General features: G+C 40.0%; 1 protein-coding gene across 38 annotated transcripts in view; it reads left to right on the top strand.

The window, feature by feature from the left end:
* Positions 1-16,796, top strand: part of MYT1L (myelin transcription factor 1 like) — a 416,618-nt gene that overhangs the window by 57,214 nt on the left and 342,608 nt on the right. Inside the window, exon 2 of one of the 38 annotated variants that reach the window (XM_078388946.1) lies at positions 2,478-2,543. The exons of the other annotated variants lie outside the window; for them this stretch is intronic. The gene's annotated coding sequence lies outside the window, so the exon portion shown is untranslated. The remainder of the gene's footprint in view (positions 1-2,477; positions 2,544-16,796) is intronic. 38 annotated transcript variants of the gene reach the window in all.

Below are 16,796 nucleotides of genomic sequence, written 5' to 3'. Positions count from 1 at the left end.
GCAGTAGGAGTGGGCGTGTTCATTTCCCGCATGAAATGCAGGGGGCTGGCACCTTCATATGTAGGTGTTGTGACGCTGCATGTGGCGCTGTACAAAGGTTTTCTAGTGAAAGGGTTTCTGTGGTTTGGGTCTATCTGCTCATGTCGGTGAAAATACAGTGGTGCCCCGCATAGCGAGGTTAATCCGTTCCGGATTAACCTTCGCTATGCGGAATCGTCGCTAAACGGGTAGGGAAAATGTATTGAAACGCATTAAACTTAGTTTAATGAGTTCCAATACCTTTCTTACTTACCCGTTCAGCGAGGATTCCAATTGCCGGCAGCCATTTTCGCGCCCTCGCTAAGCGAGGGCACAGCATGAAAACGGCTTCCGGCAGCCATTTCCGGGCTTCCGGCGGCCATTTTGGAGCCGCCGAACAGCTGTTCGGCGGCTCCAAAATGGCCACCGCAATACCCGATCTTCACAATGCGGGTTTTCCCCATTGCGAAGATCGGGTATGTTTCCGTATAGCGATCCCGAAAAAGGGATCGCTATACAGAAACATCGCTATACGGTGCACTCGTTAAGCGAGGCACCACTGTATGTGCCCTGAAGAAGTCCAAAAACTATAAAATAGTTTTCCATAATCCATAAATGCAACATGGCAGATTTTTTAAAAAAAATCCTTTCCATTTTCTCAATTTTTTTAATGTAGCTTTGCATTAGTAATTAGTAATCAGTGCATTAGTAATCAGAGTTATTAATGGGCCTTTTCTTTTACCACTGTATGTTGTTTGTTTATAGACATGATTTAAAAAGCACTTTAAAAGGTCCTCTTTCTTCCCCGGTGGAATAATTCTATGCAAGTTTCAAATAGTATTAAAGCAGCCTTCCTTAACCTGACACCCTCCCTAGTGATTTTGAATAACAGCTCCCACTGTGAACATATTGACTGGAGCATCTGGAAATGGTAGACTCTAAAACATCTAAAGGGGACCAATCCAGGGAATCATTGGTGACCGATTGGGGTAAGAGTTCTCTCTGTCCCAGGCCGCCATTGGTGGGAGAAGTGAGCTAAGCAGAGAATGTTAATTCCTGACAGGGGCAAGCAGCAAGGCAAACGTTGCATCATCATCTTTTAACACCCAACAGGCCACCTAGGACATACATTCCCATGCTTGCTTCCCTGATGTACACCCTGCATCCACATGAGAAGGAAACGTTGTGATATGAAACATTATGTCAGGACTGCCCCATAAGACTTTGTGCTAACCGGTGAGGTACTGTATGTGGCTGAGTCTTGCCCCATCAACGTTAACTATATGTATCTATTGGTGTTTTGACTGATGCCTGCTTTTTAAAAAAACGCATGGCCAGTTGCTCTTTTTTCTGAGAAGGGTGCATGAAAGGCATCTTCCTTAAAGTGGAGGTGGGCAAAATGCTCTATGCGTGTTGCATGTGGTCTCTCCCAAAACTCCATGCCCCCCACCAGCAATTCCCTTTAAAAAAAATCATTTTCTTTGCACCTTATGGAGGCATGAGGCATTTTTGAGTTGTCCTTAGCATGCCTGGGCCCCACATGTCAGTAGGTTAAACAAATTAATCCTTTGGCCACTAGAGGACACAGAATGTCTCTTCCAGATTAAAATCAAAACAAAACTGCCCCCCCCTCTGAAAAAAGGAATGCTAAACCACTTCTGACTATTCTTTAGCTGGAAAACTCTGAAAAGTGTCGCCATAAGTCAGAATTGACTTGATGACACATCATTCTTATTCTAATAGGTTATAGGAACCTTTACAGTAGCTAACACCATTGCAGCATTATTATTATTATTATTATTATTATTATTATTATTATTATTATTATTATTATTATTATTATTATTATTATTATTATTATTATTATTATTATTTAAAAAAACAAACTAATAATATAAATTAGGGACTCAAGCCCTCAGGCTACTGCAAAATCTCAAGAAATGACTTTCAGCCCTGCTGAGTGTACCTAACTCTGCCTTAATGCTACTGCTTCCATATATTTTTTTATGAATCACAGGTTGAATTTACTGAGCATTTTAAATAAAGATGTTCATTAACCCAGTTCCCAGTTCCAAGAAAAACTACCTAGCCTGAAAATTAGAGTGTACAAGAAGTGTATCAAAAGCTGTCCTAGACATTGAAGGACAAAGACTGACAGACTGACTAGAGAAAAATGGAACAGGGAGAATTGCATCAGATGGCTACAACTACATATATTTACACAGGATGTGTCCGAGTTGTTGTGGGTTTGTGACATTCTTGATAGAAATGTGGGCAGCCAAACTATAGAAGCATTGTCACTGTATGAGGACAAGTCTTCCCAGCCCTGTACAAAGAAGGGTGGTGTTGATGTGTTCTCTGTTAAGGGCTACAGACATGCAGTACGGACGTTAGAAGCCCTCTCTCAACCCATGACTTCTCTTTGTTGTCCAAAGTTATTCTTCTTCCTCTCTTCTCAGGTGGGCTCTAATAACAGCATGAACCTATCTGGAAGAAAAGCAATAGTAGCAGGAAACTGCAGCTAGGTAAGCTGTATGGCTTCGCGGACTGCAGTGGAGTGTTCATCTTGCTTCAGAAATTGCACCCACACCCTATTTGATACGCTCTGGTGGAGACCTATATTTTAAGAGCTGGCCTTCTGTCAGATCTGCTTTGGCCAGAAAGCAATAAGAGACCTACCATAAGAAAAACATACATGGATATAATCCATCCTTTGAGTAGTGAAACGTTATGGATAACTATTGCTCGCTATCCTTTTACTTGAGAAACTATCTGGATATTTAATGCAGCGTCCTGCTGAGATGAAAGGGGTGAGATAAAGCAGCTCAGGTTACTTCTACTTTTAAAAGCCAAGTCAAACAATTATTCCACCATCCCTTGTTTTATGGTGATCAATTTTTGTTTAAAAATAAGTAGCAGTATTCGAAAGCATGCAAATGCGAATAGATAAATAGGGACCACTTCGGTGGGAAGGTAACAGCTTTCCGTGTCTAAGTCACACTGGCCATGTGACCACGGAAGATTGTCTTCGGACAAACGCTGGCTCTATGGCTTGGAAACAGGGATGAGCACCGCCCCCTAGAGTCGAACACGACTGGACAAAAATTGTCAAGGGGAACCTTTACCTTTACCTTATGCTAACTAAGAACCCGCTGGGTATAGTGGATAGAGTATAGCACTGGTACTGAGGAGACCTGGGTTCAAAACCTTGTTCAACCATGAGAATTCACTGGAGAATGGCAATGGTAAAACCACTCTTTAAATACTGTATCTCATTTACCTTGAACATCCTACAATAATGTCACTACATACAGCACAAGGCATGGTTCCTTATTTTTTCTTAGTATCAAAACTAAACTAGTTTGCCATAAGCCAGCTATACATTGCAGTAATATTTCTCAGCAGCTTAGCAGTCTCTTCCCACCAGAACACAAGCAGAATGCCAAGTTCTCTAATTTGAGGAAACAAGTGCGTTTTAACAACCTCTCATACTGATAATCCAAAATGTGAACCGTACAAGGAAGAAAACAGATAATGCAAACTACGTTGTTTCTCTGTTTTTCCATCCTTCCCTCTTCCCCCTATTTTTCAATGATTTGCTAAAATGCTCTGTACAGTATGTTTCACATTTCAATGTTTGCTTCTTTCCTGCCTTTTTTACATTGTATTTTCTTCACTTCAGTAGGATTCAAGTTGTTTGTTCATAAAATATCTCACTGAGATTTAGATTTAGTATTGTGAACAGGAATCTGGTTTTCAAACTCTGGTTTTTACAGGTGTTTTTGCCTTTTAAGAAATTGATCAGAAGTTGCATAAAATAGGCCTCAGCCTAAAGATGGCAGTGCAGTTCTCATGTCTTAAAAACCTTACATTTTCTCTGAAGAAGCACCAGAATCAAATACCTTTTTGTGCTCCCTCACCCCTCCCAACTAGATCTGTCGGATGGAGAGGATTGCAATATCCAGACAATCAACGAAATATACAGTACCTAACCCATACTTAAACACTTATTATGTGGTACAATTTCATTGCAGCACAAATATTAATTAAAGGAACCGTGAGTGAAACTCACCACATTGGCTCAGTCAGGTGCTATGGGCCTGTCACAAAAGAATCTGGCCATCTGCAAAGAAGCTGCTAATTAGCATGAAGTCCTCTGGGTGTGAGATCTGCAGCAGGCTGGAGGAAGCTGGCTTGGCTGTTAGGGGAGATAAGAACAGTGGAACGGCCCCTTGGCACCGAACTGAATCCGAAATATCCACGTGACCCTTCTGCCACTTTTGTCTTTGACAAAATATTTCAGGTATGATGGGATTTAAATGTTAAAGGGTGAAGAGTCAGAATTGTTAAGTTGTGGATGGTGCTTGGTCAGCGTTTACTTATATTCATATTACTAAAGTCTGTTGAGTCTGCCTTTGATCTCACATCTGAAATACAATATATATACAATACATATATACATACATGCATACATACATACATACATATATATATATACGTGTATATATATATATATATATATATATATATATATATATATATATATATATATATACACACACACACACACATACATATGTACATACATGCATACATACATACATAAATACACACACACACACACACACACACAGTACAATATTTATTTATTTATTTATTTATTTATTTATTTATTTATTTATTTATTTATTAAATGTATACCCCACCCATTTAGACCACGTCTACTCTGGGCGGCTTACAATAAAATAGAATAAGAGCAAAAATTAAAAGCAACAATTTAAACAGCAATAATATCAACATTAAAGAAGCATATGCCTGTGGGACCTGATTAGCTTCTCCTAAAATTTCTTTTCTGAACAAATGAATTATATAGATTTTAGTATGAACACATTTTTATGAGAGATAGTGAGATTTCCATTCGTTTCCATAATGGTATAGAAGGGGAACCTTTGTTTCGATATGGGTGTGTGTGTGTGAAATCTTGTTGTTCACTATACTAAATTAAACTGCAACTAAAATAGGCCCATTTGAATCAGGGGAACCTACAGAAGAGTTGACTCACCAAATGCCCACTGCTGTAGTATGATTGACTGTGCTGAGCAGCAGGACTTCAGCCTCTCTCCTACCATTTAACGCTATACCAGGAGTGGCCTCTTGAATTGTAGAAGCTTGGATTCAGATCTTTGCCAAGTGGGCATCTTCCAACAAGTCACGAATAACTATGCATGGTTTAGGGAGGGTAAAGCAGAACGGACCCAAATTTAGCTTAATTTAGTTTAAATTTCCCAAATTTAGGAAAATGGAAAGATATGAATGTAGAAAACAATCTTCAGTTCTTTGAAGTTCTTGCTTGTACTGTACATGGAAAGCACATCTCTCCCACCATGAAAATGTTGAAAAACCAGTTGTACAGACTAGTGAGACTCATCAAATGGAAAGGCATCCGTGCTGGAGAAGCATGGATGTGCAATATTTTATCTGGGTAAAAAGTGTTTAAATAACATTGTACTGTGTTTCCAAGCCCCACCTACCGGTAAATTGTTGTTATAATAATTACATTTTTAAAAAGCGACTTTCTGTTTGTCTGTCGTTCAAATTATTATTTTTAGTTGTTGTAGAAAAGCATCTTAAGGTCACAAGCCACTGGCCTGTGGTACAAAACATTTTCTTCTCTCGCTTGTCTTCTCCTTGCCTTAGCACTTTCAATATGATACCAGGCAGCACCACTAGGCACAGAACAAGTGATCACTTGAATCAGGTGATACTCCTTCTTCACCATTTAGTGAGACCACCCCTGTAATAGTGATGACCATGTACAACAGTTACACTATGAAGGCAGCTTCAATGCCTTGAAGAAACCTTTAAAATCAATTAAGTCTATCGCAATCAAAGTAACTATAAAAATACTTAACATTGCCGTTATAATGCATGCACAATAAACAAAAATATCAATTGTTAAGTTGCAACTTTAATGCAGTTTAGGTGATGTTTTTTAAAATTGGGAAATTGCGTTTTTCAAAGTACAGTAGGACCTCCATATCCACTGGGGATTGTTCCCATGGACCCCATGGATACTGAACACCATGGATAATAGCATACACTATATATATGTAGCATGATAAAAGGGGGAAAAAAATAAGGAAAATTTATTTTCACATGCATTACCAGAACTGGCCACTGGAGGGTGCCAGAGACCATGCTGTGCATTCTTCACTAAAAAGTATTCATAGCACAGTCTCTGGCGCCATCCGGTGGCCTCCTATGGTAATACGCGTGCAAATAGTTCCCCCCCCTTCTTTTAATATTTTTAATATTTTCAGTCTGTGGATAAGTGAAAGCACAGATATCAATCCTGCAGTAAGGGGTCCTACTGCATAAAGCAATCTCTGGACATTTCTGTCAAACTATTAGTTAAAAAACATAGTTTTGTATGTTATTCATATATCCCCATTTTTCATGTATATTTTTCCAATCTATGCTATTTTTTCTTCCATAAATTATATCAGAAGCTTAGAAATGTACACAGTCTTCTTCGTGGCCTCTGTGCATCCACACAATTGGGTTGTTCTGCGCCTGCGCAGGACATCTTGGAAGTTTCTAGAGCATAACGACATGTTAAGCATGGTCCACCCTCCAAAGGTCCCCTCAGTTCCTTTTTGCTGCTGCTTCGTTTGGACCTTTTTCTGAACACTAAAGCGATTGTGAGATCATTTACTGACTATCTACTGATTCTTTCCAATCATTTTTCTTTCATTTTCTATTTCAATCATATCTTTGTTGGACGTTCCCCTGTAAGTTATCCGTTTTTCAATTTACCTCAGTTGTTTTTTCTTTTTTACCACGTTTTCTCTCCCCCCATCGCCACTTTTCCCTCCTTTCCCCCCAATCTTTTATGGCCCCCCCAGGGCCTTTCAAGTGGTGTGTGCTTTGCACAAATAAGATATCGCTTACCAACGGTCACAACCATTGCCTTTTTTGCTTAGGGGAACAGCACCAAACACACTCCTGTCCCAATTGTAAAAAGCTTACAAGACCCGCTCTAAAACTACTATGACTTCGCTCATACCCTTGAGAAAAGTCTCTCAGTCCAGTCCCCATGGATCCAACAACCTCTCCAACTCTGTGTCCAGAGCGTCGAGAAACTACTCACCCAATATCAAGCCCAACGACTCTGTCACCTCGACAGAAAGATCTTTCGAAGTCCGCTTCGAAATCGAGCTCGATGTCCACGTTAAAAGCTTCAATCCGTCCTGATGGTTGTTCTAAGAAAAAGAAGAAGGCTAAATCTAAGAAATCTACAAAACCTACAAAATCCTAGATCCACCTCAACTGGGGTCTCCCTCACTGATCCTTGAGGAGTCATCTACAGACGCCCCTGGCTTGATTTCGGATAGAGACAACCCAACCTTAACACTAGCTCAGGCTACAGCTTCCATTACCAGCCTTTCACTGAGTACTGGTCTATCTCCGACTGATGTTCATTCCAGCCCAGCCTCGGCCCGTTCACGCCCTAGATCATCAGGGCGGGCAATACCTATTTGGGTCTCTGGATCGGAATCGTCTCACCAGTCTCCCCGCAAGTGCTGGGTGGAGAGACAACACCTTTCTCCAGTCCAATATGCCTCTCCATGCAGGGAATTTTACTATTATCATGAACCATCTCAGTACCCAACTAGAGATGATTATGGGGATCAGTACCACCACTACGACCCCTACTATCATGAAGACACCACAAGATACATGGCCTGTGGACGAGGCAAGAATAATTATTACACACCAAACATCTCAAACTCTTGGCAATTATCAAGCCCCTAGCTTCGGTATCAGCACATCAGCCCCAGCACCTTCTTGGGCTTATGGCTTCTATGACGGCTGTTATCCAGCACGCAAGGTTCAAAATGAGATCCCTACAAGCATGTTACCTATCGCTATTCGATTCCATTATAAACCACCCATCCAAATGTCTCACAGTAACATCAGAACTCGCCAGTCAACTCACCTGGTGGATGTTTCTTCCTCATTTGCTTGTAAGCAGACCCTTTCAGCCTCTGCAACCTTCGATACAGGTCACCACCAGCGCCAGTCCATTGACAGATATGTGTTGGCGACACATATTTCCAGGAATACAGTGTACTGCCTACATAAATGTGTGTGTGTGTGGTGGGGGAGAGCCATTTCTGTGCAGCTGATGGGGAACTTCCTGGTGTAAACACAGTGCTTGGGGTGGCTTTTATGCCCAGCATTTAAAGCATCTGCTCAAAGTCTCTGAACTTGTGGGGGACTGCTTGAGAGCTTTTCAAAGGATAGGGTGTAAGGATAATAAATGAATTATACTTCATGAGAAACTGTGGGTTGTTCTGAAAGAAATGGGTGTGCCTCAGCACTTGATTGACCTGACCATCATCTGTACTGTGGACCAGAAATTATGAAGAGACTGAATGGTTTCCTTAAGGTGATAGTGTCAGACAAGGGTGCATTTTGTCCCCTTATCTGTTCAATCTGTATGAAGAACAGACTAGATTCAGATAAAGGGGGAGTGAAAATGGGTGGAAGGAACATTAATAATTTAAGATGTGCAGATTATACCATCTTACTGACAGAAGGTAGCAATGCCTTAAAACAACATTTAGTGAAAGTGAAGGAAGAAAGCGCCAAAGCAGGACTGCAGTTGACCACTGCGAAGACAAAAATCAGGACTACAGAACAACTACACATCTTTAATGTTGACAATGAAGAAAGTGAAATACTGAAAGTTTTTGAATACTTTGGTTCAGTCATCAATGCAGATGGACACTGTAGCCAAGAAATCAGAAGACTGAGACTTAGAAAGGCAGCAATGAAGGAATTAGAAAAGGTTGTCAAACGTAAATTTGAGGAAGCTGTTTCAGTGCTAGAGCATGTCTGGTTTCGGTCATGGACTGGATGAGGGAGAATAAATTGAAATTTAATCCAGACATGATAGAGGTGCCTCCTGATCAGTCTGAAGGCAGATGAGGGAAGAGGGATACAACCAGTGCTGGATGGGGTTGCACTCCCTCTGAAAGCACAGGTGCTTAGCTTGGGGGTGTTCCTGGATTTGTCTCTGAGCCTAGGCACCCGGGTTTTGGCAGTGGCCAGGAGTGCCTTTGCACAGTTAAAATTAGTGCGGCAGCTGTGCCTGTTCCTTGAGACTCTTGATCTAACCATGGTAACAACATGCCTTAGTTACATCTCAGCTGGATGACTGTAATGCAATCTACGTGGGGCTGCCTTTGGAAAGTGTTCAGAAATGCCAGACGGCCCAAAATGCAGTAGCCAGACTGCTGACTGGAGCTAATTACAGGGATCATGTGACTCCCCCTGTTATAGCAGCTCCACTGGCTGCTGATCTGTTTCCAGACACAATTTAAAGTTGGTTTTAACCTATAAAGGCCTAAATGGCTTGGGCCCAAGTTATCTCAAAGACCATATCTTCCATTATGAACCATATTGAGATAATCAAGAGAGGCCTTTCTCTTGGTCACATAGCCCTCACAGACATATTTGGTGGGGATGCTGGAGGGGACTTTCTCTGTCACTGCTCCCAGACTCTGGAACTCCCTCCCACTAGAGGCCAGTCTGGCTCCATCTTTGCTGTCCTTCTGCAAGCAGGCAAAACACGTTTCTGTTCAGGCAGGCTTTTCTTTAAAGGACCGGTTGACCAAGGGGATTTTTTTTTTAAACGGATGCTTGTAGTCTGTTCTTTTATTGGGTTTTTAATATCGCTCTTATTTTTGGTGTTTTGTTATGATATTTGTTTAATTCTTTTCTAACATTGTAATAATTAATTATTTTAAACTTTTAATGATGTTTATTTTAATATTGTAAGCTGCCTTGGATCCTTTAGGAGAAAAGTGGCATATAAATACTTTAAATAAGCAAATAAAACAAAAATGTGTCACTGGAGACCAAGAGTGAGATCATCCGCAGTCTTGTATTCTCAGTCACTATGTATGGGGTGTGAAAGCTGGACAGGAAAGAAAGCTGACAGGAAAAAAAATGTTTAAAATGCAGTGCTGGTAGAGAGTTTCATGGATACCCTGGACTACCTGAAAGATGAACAGGTGGGCCGTAGATCGAATCAAGCCTATTTCTCAGGCTTGAAACTGGGGTTGTCCTACTTTGGGCACATCATGAAAAGACAGGATTCTCTGGAAAAGACAATAATGCTGAGAAAGATGGAGGGTAGCAGAAAAAGAGGAAGACCAAATGTGAGATGGTCTGACTCTCTCAAGGAACCACAGGCTCGAATTTGATCAGGGCCAATGAGAACAGGACATTTTGGAGATTACTCATTCATAGGGTACCGTTGGAAGTGACTTGACAGCACATAAGAACGACAGCAGCATCAATGAATACTTATGGGTTTATTCAGTGCTTCCCAAGAGGGTTATGTGACTCCAAGCAAATGTATTGTTCCCTAGTCTGTATCTGGAATCTTACCATATTTGCATCATGTTGATTTTGATTGTTAGCATGGTGCCAACATGTCAAATAAAAACTTGGTCTGCAAACTAGATGTATTTAAAGTGTGTCCGTGTGCAGGCGTGTGTGTATACTGAGATTAAAAGGAGAAGAGAAAAACATATTCGGAAAATCCATGTCGTAAACCAGTTCTAAATAGATTGTGAAAAGCCTGTAGACTTACTAAAACAATTCCTAGTAATTTATGAGTGAGGATATATATCTTAGCATTATTAGTTTGAAATATATTTAAGCCCTCATATATAAAACACTTCAGTGCCATTCATGAGCCATTATATGATTACTATCTTGAAAGCAATGTTTCTTTTCGTGAATTTAATTTGCTCCCATTGGTTATCTAGTTTTTCTACGATTTATAAATTTTGGATAAGCAGGTAGCCCTTTTATTTTGATAACATGGCACTTAATGAGCAAACCGATTCTTGAAAAATGAGCAGGCTGGCTTTTTAAAAAAAATGGAGTCACTGTGACATAGGTAATCGAAAGCATGGGTGAAATATTCCGTATTGTGTGTATGAAACATGGTGTAAAAAAAAATTATAGGGTTGTAAAAATAGCCAAGTAAAAAGCAAGTAAAGGCCTTAAATTGACTAGAAGCAATTTAATGCCTTTGACGGAAGCAAAGGATATGATTGGACAAGTGGGTGAAGGATGGCCCCCTTTCTTTCCTTCTTACCTTCCTTAAAGAAAAAAAACAAAATATTTTTTTTTAAATCCAGTTTTAAGGTTGCACTCTTAGTACAACTTCAGATACACAATTCTGGAGAAGGTACTGTTTTTGAAATGGGTCTTTCAGGAAAAGTGGCTCCCTCCACTGCTTCCTGCTCTTTGATAGAGGGCAGCGGCGATGGTGGGGGAGAGTGAAGCCCTCCAATAGGTTAGCAAGACTTTCTCCGTTAATGCACATGCCTTTACCTGGCAGCCACAATCTTAGAACGACTGGATTTAGAGGGAAAATGTCCTTGAACCTTGGGTGGATTGAGTTTCCTCGCACGAAGCCTGTCAAGCATAAAGCACTTTGCTGCCTTGATGCAAGCTGAGAAGATTACTCAAAGGGCAAATTTAGGATCTATGAAGAAAATAGAAAAAGACTGCTTTTGCTCTGGAAGGATGCTGTGAATACGTCATGCCGACAGGGAGTTGCGTAAGCCCATTGGAGCTACCATCTGCCTACATGGAATTTTGCATGTAGATGAATATTAGGATTTATGTTCTCTGCAGTGCTTGAATCCCTGCACCTCTTGGAATTAAATATAGCACCGTCTCTGCATCTGGAATGCTGCCAAGAGAATCTTGACAATCTTGGTAGAAGTGGATGGTCCCTGACCTAAGACAAATTCATCTCCAATCTTCATCCCTCACTCTCTTTACATTTGTAGTTCATACAGAGAGAACTCAAGATTCATGGTAATCAATATCATACTCAAGGACAACTTTCCTGGAACACAGTTCTAGCAATGAAGTCTTGCCAAAGCCTATGCAGCAAATAAATGCTAGGCCTATGTCTTCTTCTTTGAACTCTTTCATTTTTCCTATATGCAAACAGCTGCATATTAAGCTTGATTTATTTAAAGAAAAACACAGTTTCAGGTAACATGACCCATGACACCTGCCCTACCTGTGGCTGTCTTGTGCTGGTATTGATATTGTTGCAGAATTGGAAGAACCTGTGGAACTCCACAGGTGGTTGGACTCCAGTCCCCATCAGGCTGAGTCAGCATGGTCACTGTTCAAGATTGATGGAGTTGTAATTGTAGTTCAGCAACATCTAGAAGGATTTCCCATCCTGCAGATTTGGACGTATCTACTGAGAAAGTGAGGAGGAATAAAAGAACCTCTTAATGAGGGTGAAAGAGGAGAGCGCAAAAAATGGTCTGAAGCTCAACATAAAAAAAAAAAAACACTAAGATCATGGCCACTGGCTCCATCACCTCCTGGCAAATAGAAGGGGAAGATATGGAGGCAGTGACAGATTTTACCTTCTTGGGCTCCATGATCACTGCAGATGGTGACAGCAGCCACGAAATTAAAAGACTCCTGCTTCTTGGGAGGAAAGCAATGACAAACCTCGACAACATCTTAAAAAGCAGAGACATCACCTTGCCGACAAAAGTCCGCATAGTCAAAACTATGGTTTTTCCTGTAACGATGTATGGAAGTGAGAGCTGGACCATAAAGAGGGCTAACCGCCAAAGAATTGATGCTTTTGAATTGTGGTGCTGGAGAAGACTCTTGAGAATCCCCTGGACTGCAAGGAGAACAAACCTATCCATTCTAAAGGAAATCATCTCTTTAGAAGAGGAGAAGGGGACGACAGAGGACGAGATGGTTGGAGAGTGTCACCGAAGCCACCAACATGAATTTGACTCAACTCCGGGAAGCAGCGGAAGACAGGAGGGCCTGGCGTGCTCTGCTCCATGGGGTCACGAAGAGGCGGACACGACTAAACGACTAAACAACAACAACTGAGATATAAGCCACACTGAATTCAATGGACCTTTATTGCTAGGGGAATATTTGTAGGATTGCACTTTTAATCAGTTCACTGTTGGAATCTGTATCAACAAACTGTGTCAAATTCTAAGATCACATTTCAAAATGACAATAAGACATATTAGTGTGATACTGAAGTGGGTTTGAAGACTTTATCATAGGTTTACTTTACGTCCTGCCTTTCTCCCAGAGAATGGACTCAGAGTGGCCTGCACCAGCTAAAACCATGTATTTAAAAACACAATAAATTAAGATACTAATATTAAAATATGATTAAACCTAAACAGTGCTGAAAACATCATTTATTAAAACAATTTATTTTAAATAATGATTTTAAAATGTTGCATCTCCTAAAAACTACACTCCTGCAAGTGCATCCAGAGATTAAAGGCCTTTTTAAGACAGAAGGTTTTCACTGGCTAACAGAAGGACTGTATGGAGGAGACCAACCTTGCCTTGTGAGGCAAAGAATTCCATAGAGTGGGAGCAGCCAACGAAAATGCCTCCTTCAAACATGCTTGTAATGGTGGTGGGACCCCCAAAGAAGGCCGTCTGCCAAAGATCTAAGAGACTTCAGGGGAGGGAGTATTATAATATTACAATAAAATATGTAGGCATCCCTACTCGGTCAATATGCTTTCGGGTTGTGCTTTCCCTCGCCTCCTCTTCCCACCCATCTTTTTATTGCCAATTGTTCTGTAATTATTAGTTCCTCTGAGCTGATCCTGCTGGACAGTTAACCAGCAGCCTGTCCAGTGAAGAGATGGCCGGCCAGTAGCCTTTAGAACATTTGCGTTGCCTTGCATCATAATCTGTTTTTAACATTCCGTTCTCGCTTTCTCGTCAGAGACTGCCAAAACACTAATTTCTGTCAAAGCAGGAGAAGAGGGAATACAACACCAGGGTCAAAGCTAGGCAAGGGGAAGAATTTCATTCAGTTTGCATTTTGGAAAGAACTTGACATATTTGCATTTCCTGAATCAATATGCTAACTAGAATCATCCTTCCGTATTCACACTTCTCAGAAATTTGCAGTGCTGTTCTCTGGAGGGTCAGTGTATTGGGAAAATGTACATATTATTGGGAAAAGCTTTGCTTTAAAAACCATTATGTGAGAGAAAAATATGGCAAATTTATGTACAAAACGTCTATATTGGGAGGAATATGTATATGAATTTTGGGCAGACTTTTTCTTTTTTAAAAAGTCTGAGTGATGCAGAAATAGGATGGAAGACATCCAGATAGGATGGACCTAGAAAAAATTGGAAACTGAGAGAAATCAGAAGAGACAGTTTCAACCATGCTCAGTTATAGCCTTTCGAGAATGTGCTATGTTTTATATTCTCATTCCCGCCCTGTGCTAAGCATCTACAATGATGTGTGTGTGAGAATCTCTGGCCTGCTAGAATAATGCAACACGTGGAGGAGGGTGGTCGTCCATTCAGCTTGCCCTGTCCTACTCATTGAAGGCTTCAGGAGAAGGAGCCCTTCGGCTTCCTCAGGTCAGAGATTACACTGGAGATACTCCTGTGCAGAGTTCTCTCGCCCTTCTGATGTCATTGCATTGTCACCCGAAACACCAGGTAGAACTTCACCTTCTTCATTCAGGGGTACTCATTCATTTCCCTTTCCCCTTCAACCGAGTGGGGAAAGGGAAGGAGAACAGCCTCCCCCAAGTTTCTTGCTGAAGTACCAAATGAAGAAGCCCCACCCTGCATTTTGTCTGGGGACCAGCGATTTGACTATAACCTCTTGAAACATCTGGCTCAGATGGATGCAGAAGAGATCCACACCCCTGTATGGTGTTGCACCTCTGTTCTAAGGGGGAGCAGTCAGGGCTCCTGTCATAAACAAAGAGCCACAAAGCTAGAGATAAACAGTTCAATTCAAACTATGGACTGATTATGCTTCAGAAGAGAATACTGTATAATTAACATGATATCCAGGTTGAACTATAGCCTTCCTGACCTCCTCGTGCTTCCAAGGAAGATGTGCAAAGGAGCTGTAAGTGTGTTTGCCTGCGAGCAATTACAACATTCCTTGTAATTAGAAGCTGTAATAAGAAAGAGGTTCTAGGGCATTGAACTCTGTGACCCCCACGAACCTGAATATGGTTAGCGCTCCTTTGCTGATTTTCCCTGCCAGCGTGGATGGTTGGAACAGCAGAACTGGGACCTGTATCTCTGACTGCCTGAAACAGAATGCTTGAAGAGAGCGTAATCCTGCTACATGGACTTCTATGTGTATTTGGGTATACATTGACTTCTTCTTGTAGTTGTTATACAGTCAGTTTTACACCAATTATGTGCCTATGATTTGTTGGGCTTGGAGGGGGAGGAGTGGCTTTTATACAGTTGGTATATTTTTTTTAATTTCTGTTCCTAACTTTTCTATATTTTAACATTATATGATACTTTTGAGTGTTCTTTCAGAACAGGTTGTCTAATCAATTGCAATACATATTACTATTAATAATAATCACAAGACCATCTTTAGATGTCAGGAACAAATAGTGTATATTTGAATGCCTGCCGCCTTTTTTTTCTGTTCAAGAAGAATAGCTGGATATAATGGATGCCAAACCAGGATGTTTTTAGCAACTGAAACATAAAAAAAGCCTTCCAATTTCAAGCCCAATTCTTTCATAATCAGTCAGGAAAAGTCAGTGCATAGGAAGAAAGTCAATTACTGGATGTTTGTGTGAACTGGCGGTATTTGTGCTCAAAGCTGTCAAAATGTAATGTCTGTGAACAGTTTCCGAAAGTGCAGTTTTGACTTGCAACTTGGTAATATGGTAATGTGGAATGGAAATAAGAACCATCAATTTGCCATGAAGCCATGCCAGAATAATGGGGGAAGGCCATTAGATTTGCCTCCTTTCCTGGATGGCTCAGTGGTTTAGGTATGGGTTGGGAGTTTGATTCCTCATTCCTTGATAAGGGCAGGATTCCATGATCCATCGGGTCCCATCCAGCTCTGCAGTTCTAAAATTATTATAATTATAATGATTAAACATAATGGAGACTATTTATGTTAGTATTGACACTGAATGTGTTAAAATATTCCCAGTATATGGCTAATATTAATTACTTATAATAACTTGATTGCTAAGTTTAGCTTATCCATTATGTATAGTTTGGGTTTCTTCATTGAAGCTACGTAATCAACTTGAAACAGCAATGAAATCTCTTGTTGTGCACAATTGAATAGCAAGGTTCTGATAAGACAATATTTGTAAAAAGGAGTTAATGAAGACATTAGATTAAAGAGCAAATAGTAGAGGATAATTATTATATTTTAAAATATGCTGATGAAGTAGTTTGATGAAATAGAGTGTCTCTCTGTCATCCCACCAATAAAATTTGATAAAACAAGTGCATTTAGTGTAAAAAGTAAAGAGATTCTTCTTTTGGAAATCAACAAAGTTATTTATCTCTGTTCAAAATTATCAGGAGCTGATTTCACTTACATTAGAGAAAACCAGCATGCTTTTATATTCATATAAAATATATATATATATATATATATATATATATATATATATATATATATATATATATATATATATATATATATATATATATATATATATATATATATATATATATATATATATATATATATATATATATATATATATATATATATATATATATATATATATATATATATATATGTATATGTATATGTATATGTATATGTATTTATATATGTATTTATATGCATGAATATACATTTCCAGAGATGACAGTCATACGGAAACACAATGTTATAAATGATGG

This window comes from Pogona vitticeps, chromosome 1, assembly GCF_051106095.1.
Source record: "Pogona vitticeps strain Pit_001003342236 chromosome 1, PviZW2.1, whole genome shotgun sequence".
In the NCBI taxonomy this organism is placed as follows: domain Eukaryota; kingdom Metazoa; phylum Chordata; class Lepidosauria; order Squamata; family Agamidae; genus Pogona; species Pogona vitticeps.
Note: the sequence above shows the minus strand (reverse complement) of the source record. Positions and strands in the feature narration are given on the sequence as shown.